At 50.5% G+C, this 19,854-nt stretch overlaps 1 protein-coding gene and 1 long non-coding RNA gene across 3 annotated transcripts in view; one reads left to right on the top strand and one right to left on the bottom strand.

Moving 5' to 3' along the window:
* LRRTM4 (leucine rich repeat transmembrane neuronal 4) overlaps window positions 1-19,854 on the top strand; it is a 196,332-nt gene that overhangs the window by 48,548 nt on the left and 127,930 nt on the right. The gene's annotated exons all lie outside the window — the stretch shown is intronic.
* LOC109145841 lies at window positions 5,740-8,033 on the bottom strand. Its single transcript, XR_002047506.2, has 2 exons — window positions 7,569-8,033; window positions 5,740-6,442 (listed from the first exon to the last, which is right to left on the bottom strand). It is a non-coding gene; the product is annotated as an uncharacterized LOC109145841 (long non-coding RNA).

Consider the following 19,854-nt stretch of genomic DNA (forward strand, 5'->3'; position numbering starts at 1 on the left):
AAGGTGTGAAGAGAAAGCATGAAAACAACAATTATTATTGTATTGATTATGATAATGATGATAATAATTATAATAATTATAATAATGATACCACCACCACCACCAGGAATCTGGATTTGCTGTGTTTATACCACGGCTGGGTTTGTCCCATTGCACCTTTGTACATCTGTAGCATCACAAATTCTTCAGGAGCACCAGCAGCCACGGGCCTGGTGCGGAGGGAGGAGGAGAATTGCCAACTTCATCCCAAAGAACTGGGGAAAATTGCTGTGTTTTGAAACCGTAGTGGAAACTTTATTGTGGAGTTCTTGGAAAGTCAGGGAGGAGATGCAGGTGGTCCAACACTGGCTGGAAACGCTGAGCAGGGTCGGAGTTACCTCCCTTATTAATGATACCTTTGGGATTTCCACCTGCACTGTTCCCGTTTTCTGTGCTCCTCTCTGGCATTCAGAGCTCATTTTCTCAGCTCTGATCCCAGACCTTGAAGCCATGATCCAAGAGCTCAAAGCCAATCCTCTCTTGGATTTTTTTGGGCAAGAGTTCACTCCAAGGAATGCCAGGCAGTTTATGCCACACTCAGTGTCACTGCCAGAAGAGGAACCCACACATCCCTCGGAAATACAGATTTTTATCAATCACTCAGCTGGGGATAAAAGCCTGGAGTTCGTCACAATCTACAGCTGGGATGCCTGGGATGGAGAATGGAATCACGGAATTCCAGAGTGGGTTGGGTGGGAGGGACCTTGAAGCTCACCCAGTGCCACCCCTGCTATGGGCAGGGACACCTCCCACTGGAGATGCTCCCAGTGCACCCAGATCCAGGCTGCTGATTTTATTCATTAAATAAATGCTGGCAGGGCTCTGGGTCAAGACTCTTTGATGGACATGGGATAATACAACAAGAATTTGTACTCACCATGATGCTGGTAACAAAAATAAAGTGGAACACCTAAAGCAAAGCCAAGTTTTGAGCCCCAAAGGAATAACTGGGTTTGGGCTCACAAAAATAACATCCCAACGTACTCTGAGGGCAAGCACTGAACTGCTCACTTATTATAGAGCATTAGTCACTCCAGCACACCTCCAACCTCGCTTTTTGTTCTTTTCATTTCTTCTGCACAGGCTTATTTTTAGAGGAACTCGCTGCACTCGGATTCATGCGCAGCAATGCAGCCTAAAATATCGACCTTTAAATCAATTTTATTCCCCCCCCCAGCAAAACAACTAAAATTACAGTGCCTGGCGGAGCCCAGGCTCTGCCCCTCCCCACCCTCTGCTTCTCATGGAGGATGAGTCTCTGCAGTCCACGTGCTGTGGCTCGGCTGAGCCAGTTCCACCTAACGGTGTTGGAAACTTTGTGGCTCTCATTTCTACCGAGCTCCCAATTTTGGGAATAATTCCTCTGGATGAGCGGCTGGAAACATTACGAGGATCTGAAGGGGCTTGGTCCTGGAGTTTAAGGCTGGCTGGGACCCCTTCTGGTGGCACCAACAGGGAATTCTGGGCATCTTTTCCAATATCCACAGGGTTTGGGAGATCTCAGAGTGTTCTTTGCTGGTGCAGTTCTTTGGAAACTCTTCTGAGTTCCTGGCAGTTGAAATCTGTGATTAAAAGTGCTGTTAATCAGCTGCCAATCACGCCAATTATGGATAAATTCTAAGCTGGGAGACTCCAGGACAGGCACCAGGACAGGATCAGCAGCGCACTGTTGTTGTGCACTGGTCTCCCCCCCAGCACTAATTCCGAGCACAGCACACTGAGTGTCCAGCAGGTGATCCAGTCTCTCGAGCTCTGGGCAGATATGGAGGCACAATCCTGTTTTTCCTGAATTTGTGTGCTGGAAACCCTTCATGCTCCCAACCAGACAGCAAACCCAAGGGTTTGGCCCCAAACTTTTCTGCAAGGATCTGTTTAGAAGAGACTCTGTTTGTCCTGGGATATTTCTCTGTGTCAGCTCACTCTGCACTTCAATATAAAACTGCAAAATTGTTTTTCAGGCTGTGGCTGCAACACAAACCTGCCCTGGGAGAGAGCCAGGGGCACCCAGGGTAGAAGAGCAGGATTTGGGGTGTGGAAAAGCACCCAGAGAGTCACCAAAGGGGTCATTGGTTATCCATCCCCTGGGATATCACCGCAATTCCTGCAGTCTCTGTTCGGATGCAGTAAAACCAGTGTCCTGCTCACTTCCAGACATTGTCCAAGGAAAGTTACGGCCTCATCCAAGGAAATTCTTTGTTCCCTCCTCATGTGCACCTTCCTCTCTCCTCCATGCAGGATTATTTATCCTGGATCATATCCCTTCATCCCACATCAGTTCTCCCCCTAGCAGGTTCTGTAGCTCCCACTCTCCATCATTCCTTGTCTCAGCTTTAATGATTGATGATTTCATATCAATTAATCATTGATGATTTAATATCTTGCTTGGCAAACTGGCATTATCCTGGTTTTCCATCCTTCACCCGATTGACCCTGAGGAGCATTTAAGGCAGGTGACAGTGCCAAGGCAGGTGACAGGAAGAGGCCCTGCACTGCAAGGTTTGGTGGGCACTCAGAGCTGTGTGGGGGTGTTGGCATGAGATCCCTGGGGCATTCTGAGCTCTGATCCTGTGGACAGATCTGATCAGGCCCTCAGGCCAGGAAGAAGTCACCTCCTGATTTTCATTTCAGGAAGGAACCAGCACCTGCAGCTGCCACCTTTGGAAAGCCAGCACCTCCTGCACCTGGCCTGTTTCCCTTGGCTTCAGTGGCCAGGCGACAATTCTGATGAATTTCCCTCTGCCATTCCCTGCTCCCTGTCGGAAGTTCCATCCCCTTGATTTAAATCCAGCACTGATGGCTTTCTGTGAACCCACTCTTGAGGAATTAATCCCCTAAAAAAAATCCCTAAAAATTCCCAGAGTTAACCCCTTCCCTTTCCCAGCCTGGTTTACTGCTGAGACCAAGGGGTGAGGCAGAATTCACGTCCCTCACTTTAATTTTTCCCATTATGGATCTAGGAGTGGATCCTACAGGAATTGTCTCTGTATTATCTCCATGTCTGATACAGCTCCAGTGAATTCTCTCTTCATCAGGATGTTTTTAGGTTTTCCTATGGAATTACTCTGGTATTATGTGGTGTCACTGTATGAGTTTATTCGAAAGAAGTTGATTTATATCCTTCATTTATCAATTTCTCCTCCCTTTGCAGCTCCATCATCATTTACCAAGGCACTGTGAGTGCAGTCAAACACCTCTGAACACAGGAGATGCTCTGGAGGGGCTGGGGGTTGCTTTAATTCCTTCCTGAGGTGTCTGGGTGCTGTGGGACTGGGTGTGAACGTGGGAGGCTGTGCCAGACTCGGGGCCCAGTTTGCAATAATTAAGTAGGTCACTGTCAGAGAAGGCAAAGAGAATTTGGGAAGTTTTTTGGGTGTTGAAAGGATGTAAAGTGAGGGAGGTGGAACCAGCCATCTGTGCTCCTCTCTGGCACAACTGAGGCAGGAGCCAGCACTCCTGGGCTCCTCTCCCATCCTGGATTGCCAGAACACTACTGGAGAGGAATTTACCCCGGTGTGACCCCAGGCAGAGCAGTGACACCGACACCGGCACCAACACTGACACCGGCACCAACACCGAGCCGGCAGGCCCAGGGAGCGCTGCTGGGCTGCTCCGGTGCTCCTGCCCTGGTGCACTCTGCACATTTCCCCTCCTTCCCTCTGCCCACTCCAGCTCCCAGGGGCTCCTGGTTCCCCAAGGAAGCCGGGACAGTTTTATGGTCAGCTCTGACAGCGCTCCCTGGAATCAGGGCTGGGTGCAGCCAGCAGAGCGTTCCGTGTGCCTCCGCTCCTCCTGGGGATGCAGGGGTGATGGAATTCAGGGGTCCGGGGTGTCTGATCCCCTGAGCTCGAGTGGGTGATTATATTCCTTCAGAGATCCTCCCTGCTTGTAGAGTGCGGATAACGATGCTGATTTGGCCGTGAAGTGCTGCAGACTGTGACAGTGACAGGCTGTCCTTGCCTCGGAGCCGGCACAGAATTCCCACCCCTCTCATCGGGCCAGGCACAGACAGGCAGCTGAACTTTAGCGGGAGACACATTTCAGCTGCCCGTGTCGCAGCTGCTGGCAGGTGCAGGGCTTGGATGTGCCAGGGATCGGGAACGGGACAGCTCCGGGGACACGACGAGATGGGATCGTGGTGCAGAGGGCAAAGAGCCCCCAATTAAAGAGGATTCTCCAATTAAAGCCCAGCCTGGGATGTGAAACCCTGCTCATGCTCCCAAGGAATATCAGATGCCATGGGCTCCAGCATGTGTTCCATTTTCCCTTTTTTTTCCCTTGCTTTTTTCCCCTTTCCCAAGGCCTGCTGCCTGGTAACCGCAGTATTTTTGGGACTGATTCTTTTGCTAATTGCTCACCAGAAATAGCACCTAAGTTTGGCAGAGCTTTCAGGAGAAGAATGAAGGCTTTTCGGGGTGGGGGAGAAAATTCAGATATGCATGAAACTTGCACAAAAACCTGGTTTATTCGTCTTGCTGAAAATTCCCGGCTCAGACAGGGAATGTGCAGGATGAATGTGATGCTGACAAGTGGGAAAGGGTCCAGAAAAGCTGGGATGCTTTAGGGAGGTTAAAGTTCCAGCAATCCTCTTTTCAGCCCTAAAAGGAAACTGGAGCTGGAGCCAGAGGCTCTGCAGGAGCTCGTGGTGGATGTGTCTCACCTGGGAAGCTCCCAGGGATGTTCGTGCTCCTGCTGGAACACGAGGCTGGGATGTCAAGGGAGAGAGAGTGAAAGGAGGAAGCAAGAAGAGAGGGAAGGTTTGGGATCTCTCCCCATCCTAAAAGATGCTGTGCAAGGATAAATGGGGCTGGAGAGAGCCTGGCCTGGGCAGTGGGGCTCATTTCATCCGGCAGCTCCAGCGGGACTCAGGAAAAGGGAAATGCGGGATTGCTGTGGTTTCAGGACCTGCTGCAGGTCCGCAGCTCCTGCTGGAATTTGGGATGCTCCTGACTTCTGCATCCCGGCTGGCAGCATGTCCTGGTTCGGAAGGAGACACTGGGAGCTGCAGAGCTCCTTCTGCAAGGGAAGGGTCCCTTTTTTATGGAAGGAATTCCTCCCTGTGGGGGTGGGGAGGGGCTGGGCTGGAATTCCCAGAGCAGCTGGGGATGCCCCTGGATCCCTGGAAGTGTCCAAGGCCAGGCTGGAGCCCCCTGGCACAGTGGGAGGTGTCCCTGGCCACGGCAGGGGTGGCACTGGGTGGGATTTAAGGTCCCTCCCAACCCAAACCATTCCAGGATCCCATAATTCCATAAATTATCAACCTGCATCTCTGTCTTTCTGGGTTCATGTGAGAAACAAAAGCAATCATTATTAGGGACCAAATTCCAGAGGTTTTCCTGGTGCTGGGCAGCAGCTTTCCCTGCTTTTCCTCACGGACTCCTGGAGTTAAATGAGCTGCACCATTAAAATTTTGATGCTTTCACCCCTCCCTGGCACCACCAACCCTCCCAGGCCATGGGAAGCCGGGCAGTGCTGGAGCCACGGGATGCGGGAGGTGGACACGGCAGCACCTGTTGTTGGGAGCTCCTGGAAATGGATGGGATTAGGCTCCAGGCTTTTGTGTGAGCCCATCACTCAGCAGGGGATGCTATAATTATTTTGTACTGGAGGCTGATATAAAATATAGCCATTTTTATTTTTTCTGACTCACATATTTTTTATGGCAACTGCAGAAAAAAGAAAGCAGATAATGCCCAGAGAGGGGAAGCTGGAAATGAACCAGCTTGAAGCTGGAGCATCTGAAAATGAACATTTAATGTAAAAATCAGGAAGAAAAGGAATAAGTGGGGTTCTTTTTGTGTCCTGCTGCATCTGAGAACAAATCAAAGGACCACAGAACTTGTCCAAGGGTCCCCTAATTAACGTGGGATCAAGTGGCACAGTTCAGTCCTGTAGCCTTTTCTCATGTTAATTTTTTTCCCTTACAGTATTTTTTTCATCTCTGCATGTTTTTTTCCAAGGAAACTGGGATTATCCTGGGTGCCTCTCTTGGTGTGGCATGTTCCTGTTGGCAGCTGTTTGGATGGTGCTAATGCACCTCAGCAGCTGCTTTATTATTTCAGGCTGCTTTGAGGGTTAAATTTCCTCACTCATCTCCTTTTGTTGTTATCTGTTGGACAATTAAAGCCTCCAGAGAACCAGAACTCCGGAATTATATCCTGGACACAACTGGAGAGTCCCTGTTTGGGAGGATTTGGAATTGCAGCCAGTCAGGAAACTCAAATAATGAGAAAAGCAGGGGAGATTTTTCATAGATTTACCTCTTTCCCCCACCCTGCATTGACATTCCTAATCCTCAAAAAAAAAAGGATTTTAAAGTGAAGAAAAAACCTCCAAAACAACCAAATCCTGGCATGCTTTCCTGGAGCATCTTCTGTGTCTTCCAGCTCAGAAGTGCAAGAAAAACCTGTATGGGGAGAGGGAGATGCCTTTTGAGGCAGTGACAGGAAAATAGGTTTAGGATTTTTACTTAAAAACTTTAAATTTTTATATTATGTGACTATTTTTTTTTTAATCTGGGGAGATAAAACCTCAAAAAGACAAACAAACAAATTAAAAATAGTGAGGGGGTGGCTCCTGAACCGGCACGAAGTGATGGCTGTCAGATTATCTCCTGTGCACGCCGTCTCTGCAGAGCTGAGTGGGTTTAGGCCGATTTACAGAGCTTCTGCTGCAGACCGGCCTTTGGAACTGCCACGGCTTTCCAGCAGATCCAGGGTCCCTCCAAGCATCTGCTTTGGGATGTTCCCATTTTATGAGAAGGAGTTCTTCACAAATATGGCTGGGGGGGGAAAAATAGAAAATGGGAAATCCTGTCCTGCCCCTGTGGTTTGGAAAAGCCATCAGGTGGGGATGGTGTTAATCTGAGAGAGTCTCTAATTAAGAGGGGTTGGAATTAGGTTGTGTCCTTGGAAGGGTTGGGGTGAGCTTGACTCTAAGGTCTGATTTTTCAGGAAAGATTGACTACAATGGCAAGCCTGGTGATAGCCCTGCAATAAATCCGTGAATCCCAAAGGGCAGCTGCCCCCGCAGGTGGTGCCGCAGCCCCGAGCACCTCGCCTCGGTGCCAGTGCCCTGACCGCCAACCCAAGGGATCTTGTGGAGCTCGGAGCTCCTGAGAGGGGAAAGGGAATTGCTGGTGCTGCGGGGACAGCTCGGCAGCCTGACTGCTCCATGGTGTGGCCCATGTCAGGAAAATTAATCCACCAACACCAGGGGTTTATGTCCAAAGAGCAGACAGAGGAGCCCTGTTGCTTTATTTGAATAAAGGGAGAGGCCATGGGCATTCCCCTGGGATCTCTCAAACTGTTGGAGGACGCAGCCTCCTTTTTATCCCAATTTCCCGGCCGCATTTCCCTCTCTCTTTCCCCACTGGCTGAGGAACTCGAGAGGCGCAGACTCCCCGAATCCCCTAATCCAGACCCCTTCTAACGGGTGCCCCCCTTTTCTTCTCCTTGTGTCAATCAGCGGCATTCCCATGGAATTTACGGCTCCTCCCATTGCTCCTTTCACCTCTCAGCACCTGCTCTTACCTCGCAGCCCCGCCGTTTGTCTGCGAAGACAAATCTCTCTCGTTCCCTCCGCCCGTGCTGAGCCGCTCCGGGCGCAGGGGATGCCCGGAGCCCCTGAGGGTCCCACGCGGAGCTCCCGCTGGCCGGAGCGGAGGCTCGGGCCGCTCCTCTCGGCTCGCACCGGGGCCCGGGAGCTCTGCTCGGAGCCCCGGCGGTGCTGGCACAGCTGCCCCGTGGTTCGCTCAGCGTTCCCGAGCTTTCGGGAAGCGCGGCGTGAACGCTGCGAGTTCTGCTCAGCCGCTGCCGAGGGCCGTGCGGGAGGGCTGCGATTGTTTGTGGGAGATTTGTCCCTTCTAATGAGGACACGCTCCTAATGAGGCGGCGTTTGGGAGAAGGGTTCATTCGGCGTTCCCTACTCCTGTCGCAGCTCGGGGAGCTGGAAGGGCTGGCGGGGCACAAAAGCTCCTGTGCCTCTCTTCCAGGACATCTCGGGATTCTCCCTGGCACGGGGCAGGGCGGGCTGAGGGCTGGGAGGGGGAAATGGGAATTAATTCCACACTGCTGGGAGTATTTGTGCCCAGGAATCGATCTGGGGGAGGAATGCAGGGAGCCAGAGGGGCAGCACCTTCCCCCAGGGCTGCAGCTGGGACAGAGGAGTCCCCTGTGCTGCCCTTCAGGGCAGACTGGCGAATTTTGGGGTATTTACCCCAATCACCGACTTCAAAGTGGGAAAAATCCCTTGGAAGGAGCCACGTAGGCACTGGTTTAAATCCAGTTTAGCATGGAGGGCAAGAGCAGGGAATCCCAGGTGCCGGATTCGGGGTGCAAAGCAGCAACCTGAGCATCCCCCCCGGGATCCTTGTGCTTCCGTGGTCTGCAGCTGTGTCGGGAGCAGTGCAGATGAGATGAATTCAGTTACCATGGAAATGGAGGCTGCATGGGGAGGGTCCATTGGAGACAGCAAACATGGAAGAATTGGGCTGCTGTGGTGGAAAACCCTGGGTTTGCACAGCAGCTCCTGGTGGGTTTGGAAAAGCACCAGTGTGTTTTCCTTTATTATTATCATTATCATTATTATGGTGACACTCAAAGGAGGCACCAAATCATGAGCCTACGGTGGTAGAAGCTGTAGAAACAGAGATCAAAGAGGTGGCCCTGGCCCAAAAAACCCCAAAATAGACGTATTTGTGTCTCTCTGCACAAATACTCTGCTCAAATTACTCCATCTGGCTCCTGAGCCCATCCAACACAAGAACAAACATGGACAGAGGAGCAAACTGAGGATAGAAAGGGCGTGCAGAAGGTGAGGAACAGGCAGAGTTTTACCCAAGCAGAGAATGAGAGACTTGGAAAGAGGAGGAGCATTCAAATCCTCTGCTGAGGTTCATTAACACAGGGCTGGGACAATTAAAGGTGCCCCACTGAGTAACGAGCCAAGGCTCTGGTGGGTCAGGTGCAGCAAACCTCACCAGCATCCCCAGCAAAGGACAGAAACTGCTCTGGGCTGGTGTTTCCCGCACACAGAGCTGATGGTGGGAATGCCCTGTAACCGCACTGGGAATTCCCAGGTTTTGCCAATCCCGTCTCCGTTCATTTGCGTTGGGAGCTGTCAGGGCAGGAGAGGCATCCCAGAAAAAAGTGCCCTTTCCCTCGCTGAATTTTATTTAAAACAACCCCAGCACCCTCTAGATCTTTGCCTGTTGGCACAATACGGGGAAAAACCACGGAATATTTTCCAAGCTGAGCATTTTCTGCACATCCTGCAGAACAACTTCACCATTTTTGCAGCCTTTTGTTAATCTGCTCCTTTAAAAGTGCAGATTCCAGGTTGGCTGTTCCTGTTGAGAAACACCTCGATACCTCATAATGAAAATGCTTTTTCATCCTGAAAGGGTCTTAATGAGAGAAGTTGTGACTTGGTGCTGGGTTTGCTGGCGGTGGGACCTCCACAGCCAGGAAATGGGATTTGATTGAGTTGTCTGCCTTAGATGGAGAGGGAGGATGGGAAAGCTCCTCCAGAAAAGGGCTGGCTTGGGAGGGACCGTGAGGAGCCGTTTCTGGCTCCCGGGTTCTGATTGTGTCACTCTGAGGGAGGGGATGGGGCTGTGCCGGCTCCAGGCACAGGGAAGGGACAGGGAGCACCCCCAGGGCAAAGGGGCTTCTGTGGAGCCCAGGTCCCTCTGGATTTCCTTTCTCTGTGCCTCGTGGAAGTGAAAACTGTCCTGGAACAGAAAAATGGCACCAATTCAGAGTTGAGAGTATTTTCCCTTGTAGGAGGACATGGACAATTCCAGCTGGAAACCACTGAGTCATCACCTCAGAGCAGAGGAGATGGAATATCACCAGAAGTCTGTTTTCCTGACAAATGAGGGGACACAATTCATATTTTGCGTTGTTTGTTGAGGTTTTGTGTTTGAACCAGTTGGATAAAGCAAACTGGGGTGAGAATCCTGACACAGCCATTGGACTGAGGCTGGGATGGAATTCCCAGAGCAGCTGGGGCTGCCCCTGGATCCCTGGAAATGCCCAAGGCCAGGTTAGAGCACCCTGGGACAGTGGGAGGTGTCCCTGCCCATGGCAGGGGTGGCACTGGGTGGGTTTTAAGGTCCCTTCCCACCCATCCATTCCATCATTCCATGCACGGTGGCCTTAAACTGCTTTCCTTTCTCTTCCCAACATTCCTGCAGTCAGGATGGAGTCAGACAGCAGCTTCCCAAAAACTCTGGGCTAGCAGGAGCTGGGTGGTGGGACGTGGGCTGAGAGGAGCAGTGGGAGCTCCAAGCCCTGTCCCTGCCAGTCAGGAATGAACTTCCAGCAGGAGGATCCACAGGATCCACATCTGCTCCCTCCCTGGGAGCCCAAACCCCAGAACAGCTCTCATTAAAGACGTCATTGCTTTAATACAATCAGGAGTTTAATAACGGCACAGACATCGATAATTCCAGGGAATGGCACAGGGCTGTGAGCTCAGGCTGCAGCTCAGCCTTGGGAGGAGCAGCAGCTCCAGGCAAAAGCTGGACTGTGCTCGAGGAAAATGGGATTTGTTGTGACCTCGCCATCCCAGCCACCTCCACGGGCCCTGAGTTCTGACCTGTGCCTTAAAAACAAACATTCCTTGGGAATTCCGCCCTCTTTGCCAAACAATTCACTGCAAGAGCAGCCCCGTCACTGAGGTGGCTCCGAGCACCGATGGCTTTCGCGGGGGTTTGCGAAACGTGCCCAAGGTCCCCGTAATTGTCCCGATAATCCCTCTCCTCTGTGCCAGGTCAGTGGGGCAAAGCTCAGCTGTACTCTGCAGTGCTGTCAAACACTGGAATCCTTGTGGCACACCTGGGCTGCTGTGGATCTCCCAACAGCACAATTCTCCATCAGGAAATTCTGATTACTACTCAGCCCTCCCTGATGAGACTCAGCAAACAGCTCCAGGCAGGTACAGCCCTCCGGGGAAGGTTGAGTATGGGATCCTTGGGAAGACAAACAGAACAAAGCCATTTCCCCAGCAATATTTTAATCTCCCTTGATTGCTGATTGATTGGATGGACCCCCAAAAATGTGGCACCTTCACAGCCCCTCCCATCCCTCGCTTTAATTTGCACTCTCCCAAATTTCAAACACGTTCTCAAGGTGACTCCATGGAATTTTTTTTCCTTTCCCTCTTCTCAAATGAGAAGCAGAGGAGTGATGGGAGGCCTGAAATGCAGCAAGTGCTAAACAGATTGGGATTTCTTTTTTGAAGCCATAATAGGGAAATGTTATTAGTGGGAAAATGAAATGCTTGACGTTGGCACTTTCTGGCAGCACAGCGAGAGGAGCTTTGGGGGAAGATTCTTTGCGAGGTATTAATGTCACCTAATCAGCTTCTCCAAGGAGACAGGATCGCACAAATCCTCCCAGGACCTTCCAGCTGGGAGTTCAAAGTGCTTTTCACACAGAGAAATTTCGGGAAGTCGTTTGAAATGTGAAGATTTCTTAGGGGAATCCTGAGGTTTTAGGTAGCAGCTGAGGGAAGTTGTTCCTCTTCAAGGCAGGATTTAGGGTTGTGTTAAATTTTAGGGCGGTTCTGAGGTCCTGAGCAAGCCCAGCGGGTTTGGGGTAATGAAACTGAGTGAGCTGTGATGGGATTTTCATGGGAATGAAACAGGGAATCCTGTTCTGGGTGGTTATCCCGAGAAATGGGGGGAAATGGATGTTCCAGATCCACCGACTGAGGGAATGTGCGCCTGTGTCTGCCTGGAGAGGAGGCACAGCACCCCTGGGTCACGCTGGGAATTCAGAGAGGCTTCCATCCTCCTGGAAGGGGGCTGCATCCTGGGACAGAGCAGCTACACGGCATAGGAGGCTTCAGGATGGACCAGCAGGGAAAATCTGGGCAGGAAAGTCAAGATTTGGTCAGGATTTGGGTGTAACTGCAGAGAGGGAAGAGTTGCCCTGACCGAAATACAGAGAAAATACAAAAACAACATTCATAAAAATAGTAAAAATATTCATTTCAGACTAATAGTTGATTATAATGAATACTGATTTCATACTAAAGATAGGAATTTGGGGAGCAAAGTGAAGCAAAATGAAGGAAAATGACCAAATGAATTTGGGGAGCTGTGTCTTGAGTGAGAATGGTGAGTAGAATAAACAAGCAGTCCTTTAACAGGGCCTTAGTGAAGTCAAGGCAGTTTTAGGGCTTTTGCAGCACAAACCACGACAGAAAACCCCAATTTCCTGAGGCCTCCCTGTGATCCTGTCACAGACCTGGGACAGGGGAGGTGTCCTTGAGGTGATGGAAAGGAGGGAGGTTTTTGCATTTGTAGGACCTTCATATCCTCAGGCAGCTCCTTTTTGCTCCTGCCTGGAATTACGGGAGCCCAGGGAGTCTGGGAATTCGTTTCCATGACCTCCTGAGTGATGTTTCCATGGGAGACAGATCCTGTCTCTGCGCAGGTGAGGGACTGGGGGAAATCGCAGCTAGATGGGATTGGGATGGAATGCAAATATCCCCATGACATCAAACACCAGAGAGTTTGAGCATCTGGGAGATGATGGAAAAATAACAACCCATTTTCCAGGGAAGGTAACTCGACTTGCTCGGAGGCTGTGTCTGACTGGAGCAGGAATTGGAAAACTCAGCCTTGGAAAACTCAGTTCTGTCTCCAGCCCATCAGTGCTGCTCAGCTCATTGCGATTCCCATTTTCCCGTTCAGAAGTGGTGCTACAGCCCCTGAGTTCCTTCTGTGGCATCTGGAGTGTAAAATTGCCATGATTTCTGTTTATTTCCAGAGCCACAGGTCACTGCCCTCCCTTCTCCCTGAAAACCTGCACTGAAAGATGTTAAAGTTCCAACTCCAACAAAATTCCTGCTGTAAATATCCCCAGGCCTGAAGGGTTTGCCTCTCCTTCCTGAAAGAGCAAGATGAATACAAATGAGAAGAATGAGTTGTGACATAGAAAAGGGAACATTTCTTCCCTGTCTCTGGGGGTTCGATGTGTTCGTTATGCTGGAGAGGGAGGACTTCCCATGGAATGCTGGCCCAGAGCACTCCCGGGAAGCTCTGGATCACCGGCTGCTTCTGGGGGCAGGCAGATTTTCTTTTTCTTTGCTTTGCTTCCCCTCTTTCTCTGACGTGGGTGGTTTGACCCTTTGCAGCCACGCAGACCCATAGCTCCTGCCATGAACTGGAAAAGAGTTTGGGAGGATTTTACCCTCCTGCATGTCCTGAGAATCCGTTTCTGAAACGTCCCATCAGAGACTCTTTAAGTTTTAAACATTCCACATTTTCCTCTTTGCGTGTTTGGTCCATGGGTTGCAGAGCGCGGCCATCGGGGCTGCACATAAACGCTGACAGAGCGGGTTGGGGTCGTGGCGCTGCAGCTGCGCTGGGAAATCGGCTCCGTTCGGGCTTCGGGGCCAGGAGAGAGCAAAGGGACCTGGGGCGTCACTGGAGCCAGATGTGCTTCTGCGTCATCCCTGAGCCAGATGTGTTATATCCGCCCTAAGGCCACAGGTGCCAGGTCTGCCCTGAGCCAGATGTGCCGTGTCATCCTTGAATCCAGATGTGCCAAGTCAGCCCCTAATCCTGATGTGCCAGCTCAGCCCCAATCCAGCTGTGCCGTGCCATCCCCAATACAGCTGTGCCCGCTCAGCCCCAGTCCAGCTGTGCCGCTCAGCCCCAGTCCAGCTGTGCCTCGCATCCCCAATACAGCTGTGCCCACTCAGCCCCAATCCAGCTGTGCCCGCTCATCCCCAGTCCAGCTGTGCCTCGCATCCCCAATCCAGCTGTGCCTCTCATCCCCAGTCCAGCTGTGCCTCGCATCCCCAATCCAGCTGTGCCTCTCATCCCCAGTCCAGCTGTGCCTCTCATCCCCAATCCAGCTGTGCCGCTCAGCCCCATTCCAGCTGTGCCTCTCAGCCCCATTCCAGCTGTGCCTCTCATCCCCATTCCAGCTGTGCCGCTCAGCCCCATTCCAGCTGTGCCGCTCAGCCCGCTCCAGGGCAGCCCCGCCGGGCTCAGCGCTGCGGCCTCTCCCGTCATCAGCAGCTCCGAGGAGCGGCCGCCCCTCCCCGGCCGCTGACATCGGCCCAGCCTCGGCAGAGCCTCCCCCGGCCCAGCTGGGCACGGGAACAGCTCCAGCGGGATTCCAGCCTCGCTCCGCCCCGTCGGATTTGGCTTCTCCCGAGCCCTGAGCCCCGCTTTGGCTCCTGCCCGTTTTCCCATCCCGCTCACAGCGAAGGCTGGGCAGGTGTGGGCGCAGCCTCCCAAAATTCGGGTTTCATCTGCTTGCGTTTGTCGTTCTCATGGCAGGGACACCCAGAGATCCAACGCGGATTTTGGTGTGGTTTGTGCTGGAAAAACAGGACCTGTATTATTTCAGGGGTTAAAATAAAGATGAATTCAGAGTATGAAGGAATTCTAATGGATGACAGGAGAGAAGTGGGATTTTTCCCCCAGCTCTGCTGATCTCTCACGTGAGCCCCAAAAAGCCCCTCTCAAACGCTTCCTCTGATTCTTTATAGATTAAAATTCTCTGGAAAAAAAAATCTCCTTTATGAAAGATGTTCTCATGATCCACGAGCTTTTGCTCTTTAGATATCAGTGTTATTTATAATTAAATAATACACGGAAATTACATTTTCTGCAGCTTGTTTCAATGAATTTTCCTTTTCCTCCCTGGATTACAGGAACAACAAATGGGGATCTCTGCTTTATTTGTGCACTGACACATCCTCAGTTGTGTGCACAGCCTGAATTTCCCAACATTCCAATGGATAATGCCAGGCTTTATTGATTATTCCTTAAAAATGCATTTCCAAAATGCCTCATTAACTCTGGGGATCAGATTCCTTTGCTGATTTTTCCGTGGAAGTTTTCACAGTGTGGATCCTTTTGGGGATCTCTGGCAGCCTCGTGAAACTCAGTGGGAAGCAGGAAAATGATCCAGGGCTTTGAAAGTGTGGGAATAATGAGAAATGTATGGATTTCAGGAGTCTTGAGAATCTTCTACAACTCTGAGTCCACAGAATATTCCAACTTTTATCCCAAATCCCCACAAAGTCACTGTCAAAACCCAAATATTTTGAGCAAAGTCTAAAATAGGGACTTAAAATGTGGTTTTAGTTCTCAGAGAGGTTGTTCTGAGTGGCAGTAATTTAATAAATGTCATTATTTCAGGGAAAAATCCTGTCTTTAAGTGGTCTCCCCTCGCACAAAACACTTTCCCTCCTGGAGCTGTTCCCACATGTCCCTTTTTCCTCCTGATCCTCATCCCAGGAAGGCTTCAGTGCACAGGAACCGAGTGTCTCAGGAATAGACGGAAAATATGGAAAGGAAGCCAATAATTCCCATGATGGAGAGATTATGGAAAACCTGAGCAGGGAAAAACAAAGGATCCAACGCGGAATTTGAGTGGATTGCTGCAAAATTCTGAATTATTTGAAATTGAGGTGGGAGGTTGGTTTGGGATGTGGAACCAGTGAAACATTCCAGGGGCACTGGCAGTGGAGAGCTCTTGGAGGGAATTTGGAATGAGGGTGGGCAGGTCTGGAACCTGGCAGAGAACCAGCTCTGAGCTTCACCTGAGCCTTTACAATTCCTTTTTTAAAATTTCCTTCCGAGTTCCTTTCTCTTCCGAAATTCCTCCTTTTGTCAGAAGGCATGGGAAAAAAATGGGAAATAGGGGGGAAATAGGAAAAAATAGGAAATAGGAAATTTCCAGCTCACTCTAGCTTTCCCTTGAGGATTTACAAACTCCATCCACACGGTTTTGCTGCTGGGAGAATCCCGCAGGAGCCTGGGGACGCTCTGAGGAAATGCGGAGTGAGAGAAGAAGAATTAAAGCAGGTCGAGACTTCATTCCTGAGCCGCCGTGGCTCCGTCTGAGCTGGCACCGAGGGAAAGCCAGCAGGTGGAGCTTGGAATAGCAGAGCTGGGAGGGGCTCCTCTACTCAGACTTCCTGAAGCGCAGTTCAAGTAGAGAAAAGGATAAGAACTATAAATATCGTTAGCTATATTTATTATAATAATGTTATAATAAATGAAGAGGAGATTATTTGCCTGAGCAGCACCTTTATTTGTTTAACTGACTCCTTCTCTTTCTGGGAAGCAGCTCAGGAATTCCATGCGGATGTGCAGTGGGAATATTCCCATCTTCAGCGCCCGTTTCGAGGCAGGAAATGCAGGCAGGAATGGGGATTGCTGGGCGCTGCCAGGGGCTGCTCAGACAGATTTTAACGGATTTGCAGGAAGCGTTCTCAGAGGCGCTTTGGAAAATTTGCCTTGGAAATGAGCGATTGGAATTATGGAAGCAGCAACCACTGGGACTCAGACATGGGAACAGGAACTCACTGCCTGTAGAATGGGCCTGTAATTTTGGATTTTGAAGTCTTTAATGCCAAGCAGCAGATCAGAGGGAAGTTGACACCAAGTTAAATTCTTCATCAGAATCCTTTTGCTGACATCATCCGGCTGGCAAACCCAAGCCGTTGTTTCCATAGAAGAAATACAATTTTAGACAAAGACGTGGCCTGGAAGCTTGGATCATCTCAGCATTCCAGCTCCAGAGCAGCATCTCCTGTCCAGCATTTCCAGCAGTGAGCAGTGCTCTGCTTTGCTTTGATTTTATGATTTTAGGACTCACAGTGTTGCCTCCTGACATTCCCGTGATTGCCCTTCACCTTCTCCTGGAGGAAATTCCACTCCCGGGGAAGGACTTTTATGATTATGCAGATTCTCTTTTCTTTGTTCCTTAATTCCATTTAATATTTTCTCCAGCCTAAATCCAACAGATCCAGGTATTTTCTGGGCAGAGGTGAGAGCTGTGGATCCTGCAGACTTTCTGCTTAAAACCAAACCAAAGCAGCTCTAAGCTCCACGACCCAAAACCCAAAGCCTTCCCTCCTTTTCCCGTGCTTTGATCCATCCCCCATCCTCTGGGAGCCATGAAGATGCTGCCCCATTTCTCTCCTTATTTAATCGCTTTTTGGTTGAGTGCCCGGTGAATTCTGCTGGTTTTAATGCTTTGTAAAGAGGAATTGTGTGATCCAGTGTAATTTTCCGGATTAAATTCCCTCCGTGAGTTTTCTGGGACGGGATTTGACCCCTGTGGCCGCTGTGAAGGATCCCGCCCCTTTCCCGGGTGTCCCTTCCAAGGGGGTTCATTGACTGATTCATTACAAGTGGATGTTAATGAGGCACCTCTGGATTTTACACTATTTTCAGGCTGCAATCCAAATTTTCCAGCTCAAGCCATGGCAGAAATTCCCAATGGGAATTTGTCTTGTTTCTGTTTCTTTTGGCCCCAATTCAGCAGGTTTGTGCTCATCTCCTGTGGCTGGATCTGGGCTGTGGAGATTCATCCAAGGGATAAAAGAATGAGTTGCTCCTTTCAGGAAAAATTAGAAACTCTGGGAAATTTCGCTCCTTTTTATGGACACAAAATTCCATGTATGTGCTGGTGTAGGAACTGAAAGATTCAGGGGAGGATAATCCAAAAGAGATGGAATTTTTCAGGGAGCATGCAGAAGGATTGAAAGACCTGAGCATTAAAGAGCCAAACAGCAGCCAGGGAAGATAATTTTGAGTCATTATGCACCGGATTTTCCAAAGAGAAAAGTATCTGCTGGATAACAACCCCTGAAAGCAAAGGGGACTTGCGTATTTTAAATCTTATAATTCCACCCTGGATTTTCAAAGGAGTTTAGCATGTGGAATGCTGATGAGAACCCAGCAAAAAGGAAAGGAGGTGGGAGAAAAAGGAAATTATTTTTCCTCTCCTGGAAGTTTTGCTGAGAATGAAAAGCATTTTATGTCCAGATCCCGATTTGCTTGAATTTAGGGGAACACAGGAAGGAGCAGGGGTTTCTGGGAAGAGGAATAATTCTGTATAAAAAGGGTTGGAAGAGCAGACAAAGTCGATCAGATCCAGGAGAAAACTTCCCCCCGGGAGCTCAGGTACCACCGGGACACGCTTGTTCGGCTCTGGAGCACAAGGACATTTTCAAACAGGGCTCTTCCATTAGAAAAGCCCTGGAACAGGTCCCACCTGGAATTTCTAGGTCTGGGATCAAGTTTCATAAATCGTGGGATATCCGTAGTTTGCTTTTTCTTCAGAGTCAGGATAAATAAAGTGAGAGCCAGGCCTTAAAACTTCAATTGTGTCAAATTTTAGCATCTTGAGTTTCTGTGGCGCCTCCAGCCAGTGGCCAATGGCAAGGAAAGGGCAGCTCAGGGCTGTGGGACAGAACTGCCGTGGGCTGCACAATTCACAGATCCAGGGAGAGGGACTGGGGACAAGGAGTGGAGGGACAGGACACAGGGAATGGCTTCCCAGTGCCAGAGGGCAGGGATGGATGGGATATTGGGAAGGAATTCCTGGCTGTGAGGGTGGGGAGGGGCTGGGATGGAATTCCCAGAGCAGCTGTGGCTGCCCCTGGATCCCTGGAAGTGTCCAAGGCTGGGTTGGAGCACCCTGGGACAGTGGGAGGTGTCCCTGCCCATGGCAGGGGTGGCACTGACTGATTTTTACCATCCCTTCCAACCCAAACCATTCCGTGATTCCAAGAATTCCCCAGCCTGGAAACCCCTGTGTCCCACTGAGATCTCCCTGAGCTGGGCCTGTGCCGCCCTTTGCTCTCTGCTCCCGTCTCTGCTCCCACTGCAGCCCTCGGAGCAGCGAGTGCAAATCAAACTCGTCCTCTTTGCCCTCTGTTCAGCGTCGTGCCCAGAGCTCCAGAGCCATCGAGCAGAACGTTCAGCCAGTAAATACCAGTGAAAAGGATCCCTTTCATTTGCAGTTCTATTAGTGGAAGGCACAGTTAACAATTCCAATCCAGGGAGAAGGATAATTGCAGGAGCTGATTGCCAGCCATCCTCCGATGTTGACTCACAGGGCAAAACGAGGGAGAGTGAGAAAGAGAAGCTAAAATTATAGCCCAAGTCTCTGAGGAATATTAATGTAATAGTTTTAACATGATCCTGCTCACAGTTTATCAAGGAATGGTAATGACAAGGAGGGCAAAGCTCTGATAATTTTTGCAGCATTCCTCTTTGCTTGGGATAATTGGGACTCAATGCTCGCTTTGAAAACGAATGAAATTTTCACAGGTGGGGATGTTTTTATAATTTTTTTGTTATTCAGGTGCAGATTTTGGGCTGGGGAAGTGCATTGTGGAATGTTAATCTTGTTTGCTGAAACATTGATGTGCCGAGCCCTGCAGACACTGCACAGCGAGGGATCCTTCCCTGTGGGAACACATTGTTAGGAAATCCCTGGGATTGCTCGGAGCAGCTCGTTAGCGACGCAAGGTGGGGTCATTTGGGTTGATTCAAAGATAAAATGTCCGTGACAGCCCCAGTCGAGGCTCTGGGTTCCCCATGCCTGGCACTGCCCCAGCACCACGCACAAACCGCTGCCCTGGAGGAGCCGCGTGCTCCCGGTGGATGAGGGAACGTGGGATCAGGGAGCGGCCCCAGCAGAGCTGGGTGAGGAGCAGAACTCAGCTCAGGGCCAAGGCCTGAATGGTTTGTGGGCACTGAAGTGAAGATCAGCCTGAGCCCTGTCAGACTCCATCCCTGTGCCCTGGGCAGGGTCCGTATTTGGGATGTGCCGGAGCCACAACATGGATTTGGGGAGCTCCAGCATTACAGGGACTGACTGAGGCACCTGGGCCGCTCCTTCCTCAGAGGGTGGTCGTGTGTCACTCCTGGAGAGCCACAAGAGTCCCAAAGAAATCAGAACCCGCTGTGAGTCTGAGCTGAGAACAGGGAACAGGAATGTTCCGGCTGTGTCCAGTGGGATGGATGAGTGGGAGCCCGGCTCT

The sequence above is a fragment of the Corvus cornix genome, chromosome 22 (assembly GCF_000738735.6).
Source record: "Corvus cornix cornix isolate S_Up_H32 chromosome 22, ASM73873v5, whole genome shotgun sequence".
Classification (NCBI taxonomy): Eukaryota; Metazoa; Chordata; class Aves; order Passeriformes; family Corvidae; genus Corvus; species Corvus cornix.